Source organism: Aotus nancymaae, unplaced genomic scaffold (assembly GCF_030222135.1).
Source record: "Aotus nancymaae isolate 86718 unplaced genomic scaffold, 86718_ANA_hifiasm-v0.15.2.pri h1tg000022l_1, whole genome shotgun sequence".
NCBI lineage: Eukaryota > Metazoa > Chordata > Mammalia > Primates > Aotidae > Aotus > Aotus nancymaae.
The window spans coordinates 11,722,487-11,731,253 of record NW_026988435.1 but is presented as its reverse complement, the minus strand read 5'-3'; positions in this window follow the sequence as shown (position 1 = coordinate 11,731,253).

The following is an 8,767-nucleotide window of genomic DNA, read 5'->3' as shown; positions in this document are numbered from 1 at the left end:
CCCTAACCAAGAACTCCAAGAGTATCCCTTCTAAACTATCCTCCTATTCTCCATCTGAGAAACCTCCTTGAAATCTTCCTGATTGAGAGGACTTCCAAACTAAGACTCTTACTATTAGTTAGAAAGACCCAGTCAAGACCCCCCAGGAGCTGGACAGATACCCCGCAGTGGGGCTACAGACACAAACACCCATGGTGGAGCTACAAACCGACATCTCACAATGGGGCTATAGACACCCCACCATAGGGCTACAGAACCAGCTGGGAAAAGGAAGGAGGCATTGGCAGCACCTAGGATTCTCACCAATCCGGACACCCCACAATGGGGCTACAGACAGATACCCAATGATGGGGCTACAGAGAGACACCCTGTGATAGGGCTACAGTTAAGGAACATCTCCCCATGATTATGTTTCCATTGCAATTAAATCCATGCATGTTGGGTCAGCAGCGTTCTACCAGTGGAGAGAGTACCAGAGTCAGCCCCAGTCCAGGAAAACTAGGTGGCCACTTGGACTGGCTTCTGGATCCATCACTGAAGTGGGAGCACTGAACCACAGGCAGGTAGCCACAAGGGCAATCTTGGACAAGCCCCCAAATTTGTAACTGCAAAGGAGTTCACCTTGCCTGCTGCCTAAACAGAGCTGATTTGATTCCCCAAGACAGTGGAACTGCAATAGAGAAAGGGTAATTCACTCAGAGCTGGCTGTGTGGGAGACTGGAATTTTATTATTACTCAAGTCAGTCTCCCTGAGTTTTTAAGGATAACTTGGTGGGTAAGGGGAAGCCAGTGAGCCAGGAGTGCTGATTGGTCAGAGATGAAACCATATGGAGTCAAAACTGTCTTCTTGTGCTGAATCAGTTCCTGGGTTGGGTGGCGGGGGGCGTGCCACAGGATCAGATGAGCCAGTTTATTGATCTAGATGGTGCCAGCCTATATGTCAAGCACAGGGTCTGCAAAATATCTCAAGCACTGGTCTTAGGAGCAATTCAGAAAGAGCCTGAATCTTGTAGCCTCCAGGTGCATGACTCCTAAATCATAATTTTTAATTTTTTATCTTGTGGCTAATGTTAGTCCTGCAAAGGCAATCTAGTCCCCAGGCAAAAAGTAGTTCTACATTAGGAAAGAGCTGTTACTATCTTTGTTTAAACTATAAACTAACTTTCTTCCAAAGTTATTTCAGCCTACATCCAGGAATGAGTAAGGACAGCTTGGAGGTTAAAAGCAAGATGGAGTCGGTGAAATTAGAACTCTATCACTGTCTCAGTCACAATTTTGCAAAGGCAGTTTCATTCTGACAGACAGGCCTGAACTAATAGGAGACACTGATTAAATTAAATTTTAGATAAATATTTTAATTTAAATCAGATGGGAAATTTAATAACTGAAAAAGAAAACTATCCAAATGTCCAATGGTAAATATTAAAGTTGTGAATTTGCATAAGTATTGTCAAGGTGAATACAATTGCTAGGATGTCATTTTAAAAATGTAAAGCTTTGTGCCTTAATGAATACACTTTACTGCATTTAGCACATTTAATGAACATTCTATCATTATGTCTATAGTTCTTAACCATTAAAAAGGAGGAGGTTTGAGGAATGTCAGTTCTAAGAAGAGTACTGATACTGAACCAAGAAACTCAACTCTCTAAACTGAAATTTCTGTAATGAAATAGAAATATCAGGTCTCATTCAAGTTGAGAGAAAGAAAGCCATAGTGTCCAGCTATGATGAGTCAATAAATTGAAAAGTAGCATTGTAAGTGTTGCTATGAGTCTTAATAAATAGTGACTCCTCATGCATAATGACTAAACATGGCTACACATTCACATCTTAGTGAGAGTACTAACTTTCTGCCCTCACATTGTGTGTACAGGGACTACAACAACAAGACTAACACATGGTCCATTCTTCATTCTAGAAACTAACCACATTGGCTGACTAAGAACAGATTTGTAAATGTAGCAGGGATTTGCCATCATAATAAAATCCTCCTAGTACTGACTATTGCTAAGGTACCTACTTGTTAGATCTAAATATAAATTGATAATTCCTGCTTTTAAGATCAGATCTATTTTTATGTATTATGTTGCATTGCAGATTATATTGAAGACTTTAGTTTGCTTGGATATATTTTAAAGGTAGTCGTTTGCTATTAAAATACATTCAGTCAAGGTTAATAGTGAGTCTTTTTTTAAGCAAGATTTCTTTAGAATAGAGGAATTGAAATAGATAAGCCAATTATTATAGTTTTATTATTATTTTTGGTAATTGATAATTATTTTAACTTTATGGTAAGATAATCACACAATGTGAGGTATAAATGATTGTGTTTTTATAAAGAATTTGGTATTTAAACTGAGTGACATTTTATTTTATAGATAATTGCAGATCACAGATTTAGCAACCACAGGGTAGCAAAATATGCTACCCCCAAATATGCCACTTTGGCATAGAGACTATTATGAGCTGAAGACAATAAAGACACATCTAAGGACTGTGCCCTCTCCTTATTTCTTAAAAGCAGTACATAAATTTGTGAGGATTTCCCTGCCTCTACTCTTCATGAGGAAGGGCAGATGTTAATCACTGGAGATAACTCTAGACATTAGCCTAGAGAGGGCAACAGAGGAATCTACATAACAAACTTCTCTTCCATTATTTCTTCCACATAGTTATCTTCCCATAGTTTGCCTTCCACAAAAACTCAAAAATTATTTTCCTTTATTATGTCACTTCTGTAGAAATGTATTTTTTTTTTGTTAAGATGCTAGATAAGTCCAAGTTCTAACCATCCACTGGAGTTGCTTATCTCTGAGTGCTCATATGTGTAAGCCTGTGAGTGAATTTCTTTTTCTGTCTTTTGTTAGTTTAATTGACAAAGTCACACCTGGAAATACAAATTGGTAGAGGGAAAAAAAAAAAAAAAACCTTTTTCTCCCCTCTCCATCTAGTAGACTCAAATTGGACAAATCACTTGACTATTTTGATCATGTTGTTTTATTAATAATATGGAAAAAATAAAATCTCCCTTGACTATTTCCAGCTGCCATTGAGAGAACAAATTAGGATGGCAATTATAAAGGATTTTAAAAAATAAAGTTCTAATAAAAATTAGATGCCATTTTAATTAGTTATAAATGTTAATTAGCTCTCATAAATGTCTAAAATGAATATTACATTCCTTTTAAAATGCCAAGATTTTAAAACATTTTTCAGTCCTACTTTTTCCTGATATTTCCAAATGAAAATATATGGAGAATTATTTTTTACATATACAAATTATACATATACAAACACATATATATTTTGCTTTGATATGAGTTGACTTTTATCTGTACACTTTCCAACATAATTACCTATTTCTGAGTGCATTATTTAGTTTAGATTTGTTTTCTTCTTCATGACCTCCTGAATAACCAAGTATTATAAGCTGATTAAAATGATCATGGCTGCACCACATATAAACCACAGGTTGAAATAAATTACAGTTTGAAAATTCAGCAAATCTGCTTGTAGCATTTACTTTCATTGTGTTAAGTAAACCCTTTTATTATGGTGATTAATCAAGGTGGATGATGTATTGTTACATCATCCCTCCTTTGCCATATGAAAGATTTCACATTCAATTCATTGCCAAAGATTATGTCCATATCTGGAGGTCTAGGTTTCTGTTCTTCAGTTGCTAACAGAGGTTGTGACTTTTGAAAGACTGCCACTTTGAAATTATTTTCCTTCAGATAAAACAAGGGAATCAGGAATAGATTACCTTTCTAAACCCTTCTAATGTTGGTAGTTCAAGACATTATGGAACATTGGCAGTTTGGGATTCAAATCCTTTCCTTAGACCTAGATTCTCAGAGGAACATAGAGAATGCCTACAATCTTTCTTAGAGGGTCATTTAACTTTAAATCACTCAACATGTACACAGTTACAGAGCCCTCCACCACCATACTCTCAAGAGTGAGGAAATGCAAAAATATGAATAAAACTTAAGAACTAGAGCCCTTTTTTTTTGGTGGGGGGAGGAACAATATAGCTTTCAGAGAGGGACAGTGAGAGAGTACAGGTAAAAAATGTAGAAAGCATCCATCCATTGCATATAACTCTGCCAACTACTATTGGCATACATTTAAAATTCATTGTCTACTAGAAAAGGCTATAGAAATCAATGTTTAACTAAAGAAAATTACAGAAAAGATTGATTGCATCTTAAAGTTTATCCAGGTCATTTCTGATATCATGTTAAATTTTCATATAATGTGACTTATTTTCTTCATTTCCTTGGGCTTTGTTTTCCCCAATCTAGGGCTGTGCCATTATCCATATAAGCCTTATGAAAGATGTAAAATGTATGATTAATTTTATAAATGTATTATGTTGTTCTCAAATGGAAGAGTGTTGCCAGTGGAAGTGTTAATGTGGGTATGAACTTGCATTAGTGTTCTTTATGGGAGAAATAGTGACGTAATTATCTTACAGACCTCTAGTGGGCAGTGGTTTCTGCTGGGAGCTTGCATTGTGTGCAGTTGCAGTATATGATCCTGAATAGGTGTCCTTAACAATGGTTTTCAATCCAAATCCGAACATGTTAAAATAAAAGAGTCATCAGATGGAAGGCAAAAGGGTCAGAAGCTAGAAAATAAAGTATTAAAACATGCACACAGACATGCGCGCACACACACACGAACACACACACACACACACACACACACACACACAGAGGATAAGAAGAAAGTTAGGATAGTCTCTTGACTCCAGAGCAAGGAAGTAAAATACGTTTTTCTTTTGGGTTCTCTGGCCACTCGAAAATCCTCTGAGAGCTCATGATTACAGTCTTTGAGAAACTAAAAATAATTTGATATAGAAAAAAATTAAATCCAAAATAATATCTGTGGTTTTCTTGTTAATTTTTGGTGAATAATTAATGTAAGAAAAGTAAAACAATCATTTGTTTTTTATGTCACAATAAAGAGATAATGCTATTTTAAAAATCAATAATATATTCACCTCCCAGAAAAACACTATCTATGTATCTTCAGATATAGTGCACGTTCAACACAAAACAAGAAATGAAAGGGAAAAAAATCTAAAAAATTATATGAACATTTTTCAGAGTGATTGTAGAATGGTATATTTTCACTCTTCTAAACGATTCTTCAAACTTTAAAATGTGAAATTCTGTTAATTATTTCCATTTTGCAAACTCATTTTAAACCAACATGAAAAAAGTTGCATTTCAAAAACAGAAATGATGTTAAATAGATCTTATGAATTCTTCATGATAAAAGATTTAATGGAATTATTTTTAGAATTACTACTTAATAAATACATTTTGCTAAAAAGAATTTTCTAAGGTGGCAATATAACAAAACCACAAGCTTACATGTTTCTGTTTAACCAAATATTTTTTATGGCTGTAGTATGTAAAACTGAATTCTATATTTTCTTTCATTAATAAGTTTGAACTCTTATAGTGTCTGCTTTCCAGAAGTGGAATCATTTAATTATCTCTTATTCTTTTATGCATTGGCTCAAATGATAAAAAACTGTAAAAACATAGGAACAAGTATATGAGTATCTATATGGTAAAAATCCAGAATTAATTTAAGATACTAATCTATACATTTACAACATTCAGTATATAAAATTGGATCTCAGGGTCCAGTGTGTTCTTTTTTGTAAAAACTTAATATCCAAGAAAAAATTCTATCTCACTCTTAGAACAAAAACAAAGGCAATTAAAAAACACTAGAATATCTATACTTCCTCCCAAGAAGTATCTGGTGGTCCAGAATATATTTTGCAGTTTAGCTTATAAAATTACTCATTTTTGATAACTTACTCTTATTTTTAACATTAATTTTAAAGATGTAAAAGGTCCAGGTGAGGTCGCTCACTCCTGTAATCCCTGAATTTGGGAGGCTGAGGTGGGTTGATCACTTGAGGTCAGGTATTTAATACCAGCCTGGCCAGCATGGTGAAACCCCATCTCTACAAAAAATACAAAAAGTAGCCAGGTGTAGTGGCACCCACCTGTGATCTCAGCTACTTGAGAGGCTGTGGCAGGAGAAGCACTTGAACCTGGGAGGCAGAGGTTGCAGTGAACCAAGATCACCCCGCTGCACCCCAGCCTGGGCAACAGATGGAAACTCGGTCTCAAAAGGAAAAAGAAAAAAGAACCAAAGCTTGTTAACTGAAAATCTGAGTTCTTAGCATGGGTTTTACACATAAATTCAACATTCATTTACAAAGCATCAAAGCATGTCTGAGCATAGAGTACATTTTAGTGTATTAAAATATGGTAATCTATTATTTCACCTTTGGGACCAAATATTTTTTGTTGCTGTATATTTTCTAATGCTACCTCATAGGCTTGACTAATTTTTACTCTACATTTCCTCGTGATCAGAAGAATTTCTCTAAGCTTTTTTTAGTCCTTCAAAAAAAAAAAAACAGTTCTTTCTCTGAAATTTCATAGAGTTACTTCTGTCCCTATGCTTCTTTGAAGACACTGTTGTTTTCTTCTTGTATTAAATCTGTATATATTCCCCTATTGTGCAGCTATAATGTCTATCGGAGATGTGTATAGTTAATTGAGTATTTTTTTAATCTTATTAGTAAACAAATGAGTATTTTATATATGTCAGGGGTCCAAAACTTTTGTTGGTAAATAAATAAATTAATATTTTGTTGGTAAATAATAAATTAATATCTATATGCTTCATACTCACTATATGAAGGCACAAAGTTAGAATAGGGGGTGTTTTCATAAGTTTTCAAAATATTTTATTAGAAACAAAATTTTACACATTGTATAAATAAGGTGTCTCAGTATCAAAGAGTAAAGATATTTACTTATCTCTCAATTCATGGTCATTTCAAATACACTTTGTTGGCATTTACATGTTACATAACATTACTTCCCATATTTTTTCTTTGTTTTGTAACAATAGAATCAGTTTTATAAATAATTTCAAAGAAATAAATGACACGTTATCTACTTAACAATACTTATTCTGTTTTGTTGAATTTTCCTTGGGTTTGAAATAGCAGACCTACCAAATATATCATTTTTTAAAGAATAAATGTCTTTGCAGGATGCAGTGGCTCATGCCCATAATCCGAGCACTTTCAGAGGCCAAGGCAGGCAGATCACCTGATGTCAGGAGTTTGAGAACAGCCTGGCCAACATGGTGAAACTCTGTATACATTAAAAACACAAAATTAACCAGTCATCGTGGCACATGCCTGTAATCCCAGTTACTCAGGAGGCTGATGCAAGAGAATCACTTGAACCCAGGAGGTGGAGGTTGCGGTGAGCCGAGATCGTGCCATTGCACTTTAGCCAGGGCTACAAGAGCGAGAGTTGTCCTCAAAATAAATAAACAAATAAATAAATAAATAGATAAATGCTTTCACTCTGAAATTGTGCATGTGAATCTAATGAGATTGTTTCTAAATATGTTCAATTGCAGTTGAAAACAAAATGTACTCCATTGGGTATGTGATGTTACTACTCCTAAAAATTGGACTTAAAGTATTTGAATCACCATGCGGTCCACAGAGTATGAAACCCAAACTATAATTTGTTGATTAGTTTTCAAATTTGTTGATCAAATAATCATAGATTTTATTCAAATTCTCAATTTTAAACATTTATTTGATGTAAAAGCAAATGTTCTGATGTTTGAAAAGTAAAAATAATATTTATCTATAAATTAACTTGTGTCTATAGCATCAAGAACTTGTTAATCTTAGGCCAAATGTATTGCATCGCAAAAGTTGAAATAGTCATCAGCACAAAACTGTAATATTTGCAATTCTCCCGCTAATAACCATGTGGAGCCAGTACAAATGTACCACTAATGTAAATGCAGTACTTTTCTGAATGTTTGAATTGTGGTTTCATTAAGATGGCAACCTAAGTTGAAACTCATGCTTTTTTTTCTTTTTTCTTTATTGCTTTATTGATCTGTATAAAATATATAAATATTGTATATTTATTTATAATAAATAAATAAATAAATATAAATATGAAGGCGAGAGTAAAAAACAGCAACATGAATAATGTCACAATATTGGCAAGGAAAGCTAAAATTTTTTATCTTTGACCATCATTCTACTCAACATATTTACCTACTTCGTTATGATACTTAACGAGTTACTATTAAATTAAATTTAACCTAGTATTGGAATATCATTGGATGACTATATGTCAATTCTATCTAACCTATTTTATTTCTAATACAAGGAAGAAACAAATCAATAGTGTCTATTTAGCTCACTATCTAATAAGTATTTTGCAAAATACATTTCTTTTTGTGAAAAAAATAGTAATTGATCATCTCCTGTTCATAGATATGAGTAAAATAAAATACAGTATAAGGTTCATTTGTAATCTTGCTTAACTAATAACTAAAACAGAATAAGGGAGAGACACGGAGAGACCCAGAGAGACATATAACTTTTAATAATGCAAAATTTGTCAATTTAATTTGAAACAAATAGTTTATTCTACTTCAAAATTAGAAACAATAGTCATATTTCTCTATATACAGCCTTTTTTCCTGCCAATTATTTTTATTTATTAAGTAATTTTAATGCATTTTTAAAGTTTTGGAAATCTTTTTTTTTTAAATAAGAACATTATAAGTTATGTTGAAGTGCATGCTAATATATTTTGAGCACTCTATTGCTTAAAAAAAATCATTTGAACATGTGTGTTACGTTTGCAAAAATAAACAATTTATACAAAATAAAGAT